The sequence below is a fragment of the Alexandromys fortis genome, unplaced genomic scaffold (assembly GCF_014885135.2).
Source record: "Alexandromys fortis isolate MF-2015 unplaced genomic scaffold, M_Fortis_MF-2015_v1.1 scaffold_6, whole genome shotgun sequence".
Taxonomy (NCBI): Eukaryota; Metazoa; Chordata; class Mammalia; order Rodentia; family Cricetidae; genus Alexandromys; species Alexandromys fortis.
Window position 1 is genome coordinate 2,190,383 of NW_026067902.1, and position 6,622 is coordinate 2,197,004.

At 38.2% G+C, this 6,622-nt stretch overlaps 1 non-coding gene across 1 annotated transcript; it reads right to left on the reverse strand.

Moving 5' to 3' along the window:
- Window positions 1-5,960: 5,960 nt before the first annotated feature.
- On the reverse strand, window positions 5,961-6,092 carry LOC126496865 (small Cajal body-specific RNA 20). Its single transcript, XR_007590471.1, has one exon. It is a non-coding gene; the product is annotated as a small Cajal body-specific RNA 20 (non-coding RNA).
- Window positions 6,093-6,622: the final 530 nt, after the last annotated feature.

Here is a 6,622-nt window from a genome sequence, read left to right on the forward strand (position 1 = left end):
TCCTTTGTGAAATGTAATATGCAGTAGATGGAAAACTCAAGGCCCTAGCGAGAAAAGCAGGCATAGAACATGCAGAGAGAAAAAATTATCAGCAACTTTACAGATGATTTCTGGAGCCCCAGGCAGAACAAAGAAACAACAGAGACATAGCTTAGAAGGAGGGCACTAGAGACTTCTGTGTGGGCCAATGGTTGAAGACCAGACCATATTATCCCTGGGAAGCACAGAAAGCGACATTAATCTAAAAGTATGTAGGCAGAGACCCATTTCAAATGGTGCCCCAGAGACTTGGTATCTGTGTGGCTATCAGAAGGTAATTTTGGCATCCACAAAGCTATCGTTTCATGGACCTACCATCTAGGTTCATGGTGGTTAAATCTGACTCATAAAATCCAGATGAATTCGTAATTTTTAAGGCTTTTATACTTAGATGCCAGAAGGCTGACACTTCAGAAACTGTTTCTCTGCTCTCTATCTTGGGGATTTCTACAAAAATCTAAATCAAAAGTCTACCACAATAGTTTTCTTCCAAAAGTACAACCATTCAACTATATCTGATTTCATTAAAATTTAGTCTTCAGCTTCTATATTAATGCCTTCAACAAGTTACATGTATTTCATTGAAATCTTGGTATCTGACGAAGGTGAAACTGAGAGGGGAGGAAAAGGTAAAGAAAAATACTAAACAAATTAAAACTAAGTCTTTATAAGCAAACTTCACTTTCTCACGAAGGATTTATAAGTTAACTAATGCAAGCAGTAATATTGTTTACAATTCAGTAAGGAAGCTGTTTACTATAAGGAAGTTACAAAGACTAGAGTGGGAACAGGAAACCAAAGAGAGGAAGCAGTTTACAAGCTCTCAGAAAACACACGCAGATGGAAGTTAATGAAAAGATAGGGAAGAAGGAAGTCCAATGTGATTTGGGATGCACATACTAAAATTGCATCATCACCCTGGCACTTAGAGATAAAACACCAATACTTTAGAATCTTCTCCACTGGTCTTTTGGCTAATGAGACAAGTCATGTGCATTTGAATCCTACAAAGAAACAAAGAACGAAATCAACAGAAACTCTGAGAAACATGCAAGGGAGGAAAACTCCAAGGACTTATTAGAGATTTTACAAGCCAAAGCTAGGCCCCCTTTTTATTTTTTCTTTTCCCTTTTGCAAGATCGTGAGTTGATCCAGAGCAAGGAGCAGAACCCGGAGTTCACACGTATATTTATTTAGTTAGCAAGACATTCCTATTTTTATAGCTTAAAGTTCTTAACTTTCTTGTTAGCAAATGTTAACAAGGTTTAAAATGAATAAAGTGAGCTGTGGCACATAAGAAATTTTGGCTTATCCTGGCTCTTTCTTTTTTTTTTATACCTTTGTTCAATGAAAATGTCCTACTGACAGGCAGAGTGTCTGGGCAAGTTTATAGATAGCGTTCCCACCTTAGGGCCACAAGGTCACAGATTCATTCCTGATTCTATTTAAAAAACACTCAACAATGGCAAGTTTGTGTGTGCTTTTATGAGTGGGAGCTGTTTTATATGATCTCAGATCTTAAAGATACTCTAAGGAATCTTGTGGGTATGTAAAGCTGTGAATTAGGGTGCTTGATGCAATGTTAGGGAGCTTCGGGAGTCATGGGTAAGAACTGACTATAACAATTCTCAGACACTGTGTCTACATAAGGCCCAAAAGCAGTTTGCTTTCATGGTGGTCATCAAAAGTACTTGAAAGGCATCTCAACCTGCTGTCCCGGCATCAGTTTGCCAGTGCTCATAAAACGAAATAAGGCAGAGGGAAGGGAAGGAATAAGAAAAGAACAGACCTCACTGGATTGATACAGACATTTTCTAACTGTATTAGTCTACACAGGCCTTTTTCTCTTAGGTTGAGCACGTGTATGGATTCTAGGGAGAAGCTCCCTCCCGGCAGGCATTGTTGAAAATCCACAAGAATAGGAGTAAAAGAGCCATCAGCACTCTAAGGCGCAAGCACCGGACGACTCCTTGGAGAATGACTTAGTGAGAAGGCTTCAGTGGCTTTCTGCATTGTGGTGGTTGAAAAATAAAAATCCCTCAAATCTGGTATATATGTATATATTCATGGTGTGTGTGTGTGTGTGTGTGTGTGTGTGTGTGTGATTGTGTGATTTCAATGAATTATCAGGCAAGATTATTCTTTCTGAGTTTCTTTGCTCAATCTTTGCCATGAAGAAGATGGGTGACGATTGAAATCAAACCATTTGTCACTCAAGAACTTCAGTGGAAGTGCTCATTTAAATCAGAGAGATTTTCTATTCCTTTTACATAAGTGATGCATACATAAGTATCTCTTTTAACTAAGGATATTATGTGGTCTGTGGTATGAATGCCTCCCTTGAAAATGTGTCCTTGTTGTCCAGATCTTTCCAACTCCTGAGCAAAAAACTTTTCCCTCTCCCATGATATCCTCCATGGTATAGGGTGTCCCATATGTTGCCTTTCATATGAATAGCAATACCTCAGTATCCATAAAACTTTGCTTCCAGGGCCATCCATAGATATCAAACTCTATATATGTTCAAGTTCCTTTTATTAAAAAGTGTAGTGTTTGTCTAGAACCAATGCACATACTTCCATATACTCTAAATAACCTCTAGATTACTTATAATATATAGTATTATGCAAATTTGTACAAATAGCTATACTGCATTGTTTGGAAAGTAATAACAAGAAAAATTCTGAATGTATTTGATATAGACAATGCTTAAAAATTTAGACTTAGTCACTTTTATCTATATAAGTGGTTTGTATGTATATAAGTATGTTTACCATGTTAGTACCTATTACCCAAGGAGGCCAGAAGATGGCATATGTTACCCTACAACTGGAGTTACAGATAAATGTGAACCACCACTGTGTGACTACTGGCATATGTCATATATATACATATATGTGTGTGTGTGTGTGTGTGTATTCTTCTATCATGCATTGTTTAAGTCCAAAGCTACATAACACATGGACCTAGAAAGCCATTCTATCTATATTGAATCCCAGTTATGTGTGTGTGTGTGTGTGTCTACAAAGTCAAATATCTGAGATCCTTTATTTAATTTTCTTTTCAACTTGCCCACCTAATTCCAGTCCTCGAAGAGCACACACCATTTCAAAGCATTTCTAGTTCTACAGCTTTCACCACAGTACCCTTACTTATGTGTGATCAGCACTCCTGCCCTTAGAACTTAGTTTTAAAATGTGCCTATGAAGAGACACTGCAGGTAATAATTAGTCATCTGTAGGAGTCCAAGACTTATGAAGCCAATTTCTCATCATAAATAGTGTGTTCCTAGTGGCATGGCAACAGCAAAACTGGCCCCTTAACTTCAGTTTTGCACTTAATTCCAAGTCTCCAACATGACTTCAATTTTATATGCCTGAATGTCAAAGACAGGAATAACTCAGCTTTGGAAAATCCCAAAGAAAGATCATAGGAAAAACCAAATGACTGCAATAGGTCAGGAAACAGTCGGCTTCACTTTTGGATGCATCTCGCAGAATCATCTGCTAAACTCTCAGAGCCTTTGTGGCACTGAAAGTAATTGTTAATGCTGACTTCTTCATCCCACTTGCTTAGAGTTGGCAACGCATTGTTGTTATCCAGTTTGACTCACTTGAACCACAGAGATAAGCAGTTATTTTAGTCCTTTTGCAAATAAGGAACCAGGTTACCAAGGTCAAGTGGCAGTCTTGAGTTTTCACAGTTGTAATATAGCAGAAAGGTTTTTTTTAACATACAAAATGCTAATTTGAAAGCTAAAAATATTTTGCTTTATAAAGTTATTTCAATGACCTAATAGGATCTTAATGGTAGATTTGGGAGGGGAGCTGATGAAATGTATGTTAGAAGCACAAAAGAGGGGGTTTGAAATACAAACTTTTGTCTCTATCTCCCTTTCCATGAACTTGAAAACATGAAAAGATGAAATAACTGCTTGTATAAAAGTAATGATAGACAATTTCAACTTTTGGGTGATTGATGTGAAAAGACTCTAGGAGTTTTGGAGCATAAAAGTTTTACGTACCTTTCACATCTGAATGAAAAAAAAGCTGATATGTGAATTTACTGTTCAATAACTCACATTTTACTTTTAAAGATCAGGGAGACATGATCCACATGTTCCTTTCAGACCTATGAATAAAGAGTGGATGTTTTGGTACCCATGGCAATATGAGAGTCCTTTGTTGGTCCCCTCTTCAATAGGCAGAGTCTCTACCCAGTCATTAAATGTAAGCTGTCCTTTATGCCCCTTATTTTATGGTATGGAAATGCATTGATTTGCAAGTAAGGATATAGTCATTCATGTGACTTTGCATTTCTATTCCTTCAATTAGACCCTGACTAAAAGCCATGTGGCAAGCCTGGGCAAGATAACTGAAGGATAACACACAGCAAGGTGGCAAGGAAAGACATTTTGGGCTGAGGCTATCCATGACAAAGAAGCAACTTTAATCAAAGCTGTGAAGTTCATACGCAGAAGGTGAGAATATTTAGGAGCTCTGTAGCAAAAAGATGTAAGTAAAAGAAAATAAGAAATTAGTGGAGGCTTTCAGCCATCTTTGGACTACACCCATTTTATTGGGCTGTTACATAAATTAAAGAAGGAAATACCTAGCAAGCCTCTAGAGCTACAAATATAAAGTAGTATTAATATTTTTAAGTGAATTCCTTGATGGTTGAAAGGCTTCAGTAATTCTATCACACCCATCACTTCTAGGGAATAATATTGATAGTTCTTACAAATCAACAGGCCCTTCCAGGATCATTCACAGTGACTCAAAGACTTACAAGTGCAATTAAACCACAAAAGGAAGGTCAACAGACCCCTTGCCATCCTTCTTTCCTGATTATTTCATTTGGCAAGACTACTTCCCATACCGTACCAAAAATATGTACAGAGTATCTCTTCTTCTTAGACATGTCTGGAAATTACAATGGTAAAGATGACTCACACAGTACAGAACTGGAAGGATCTCTTCTATTGTTTCTCAATCCATTGTCTCACAGCTGAAAGACACAGTGTGTAAAACCCACCAGATATATAAGCAGCCGGAAATGTGCAATAACATTTCCAAGTCTTCAGAAAGGGTTTAATCTACGTTTCTGACATCTGGAGTTGTTCCTATCTCATGGAAGTCGTAAAATTTCTATCTTGAGGACCCCAGGTAAGGTCTTCTTATTCTTTGAAAACAACAGCCTCTTGTTTCCTCCATGGCTATAAGTGATTTCAGTATCTAAAGGAAACAGCTCTTTGTTAAAGAGTTCTTTTAGAGAGTCACCGGTCTGTCCTATATGAGACCCTGATCCTGAGATACGGGTTTAGCAGATGTCTTGAACTACTTGGTGTGCAAACCAATTTAACGATTAAAGACAGCTCCCTGGCTCTCACATTATTGTTGGGACAGGAAGTGTCCGTAGAGTTTAAAATGCTTGCAGGATTTACGCGGCATCGTGTGTGACTAAGCAGCACATCTCTGAGAATCTGCAGTGTGCACACTGTATTGCTCCAGGGGGACGAGCTGTGCAGACATTGAGATAAAACTCTTGCCAATACTAATGGCATCTGATATTTGACAAGTCTAAGAAGAAATAATAGGCTCAGTACAAATTTGGACAGAGACAGCAAAAGATAAAGAGAAAAGTATAAGCTTGGTGTGGCAACTCAAAACTATAGATCTAAAATTCTTCAGTCAGAGGCAGGAGGATCATAATTTTGAGACTAATATAGGATATGTTAACAGAATCTCTACAAAAAAATCAAAGTAAATAAAATAATAGAAAAAAAATATTTCTGCTTGGTTTCATTTATCCCAAGGATTAAATTTCAGTCTGCTATGTAGAGAGAATCCATTCACAGATAGTTCTCAGAACATATAGGTTGGGGAAAACATGTATACTCTTCTGGCTAGTATCTTTTTTTTCATTGTCTGAGGCCAGAAAACAAGGCTGCCTGCTCATGCAGTCCTGATGAACTTGCTGCTTACAGACTGATCTTGGCCTGCAACCCTGACTGAGGAGGAATGTGATCAGCACAGCCCAAAGGACAAAAAGCCCGAATCTGCTGGTTAGTCTTAATGTGACAGAAGCTAAAGCCATCTGAAAGGAGGCAACTTCAGTTGAGAAAATGCCTCCTTAAGCTACAGCTATAAGGCATCTTCTTAATTACTGATTGATGGGGGAGGGCCGAACCCACTGTGTGTGCTGTCATCTCTGAGCTAAAGAATTGTGTAAGAAAGCACACTGGGCAAGAAATAGGAAGCAAAGCAGTTTGCAGCACCCTTCCATGGCCTCTGCATCTGCTCGTGCCTTCAGGTTCCTGCCCTGTTTGAGTTCCTGTCATGACGTCCACTGATGCTGAACAGCGATATGGAAGTATGAGTCAAATATACGCTTACCTCTCCAGTTTGCTTTTTGGTCATGGTATTCCGTTGCATGACACATACTATCACGCTTTTCATTCAGTATATGGCAACATGTTAAACGTATACTAAAGTCAGTTAGTATGTAATTAATCATTACCCAAAAGTTTCCAAAATATATAAAATCACAGAATCACCCTTTAAGCTTCAATTAACTGAAACTT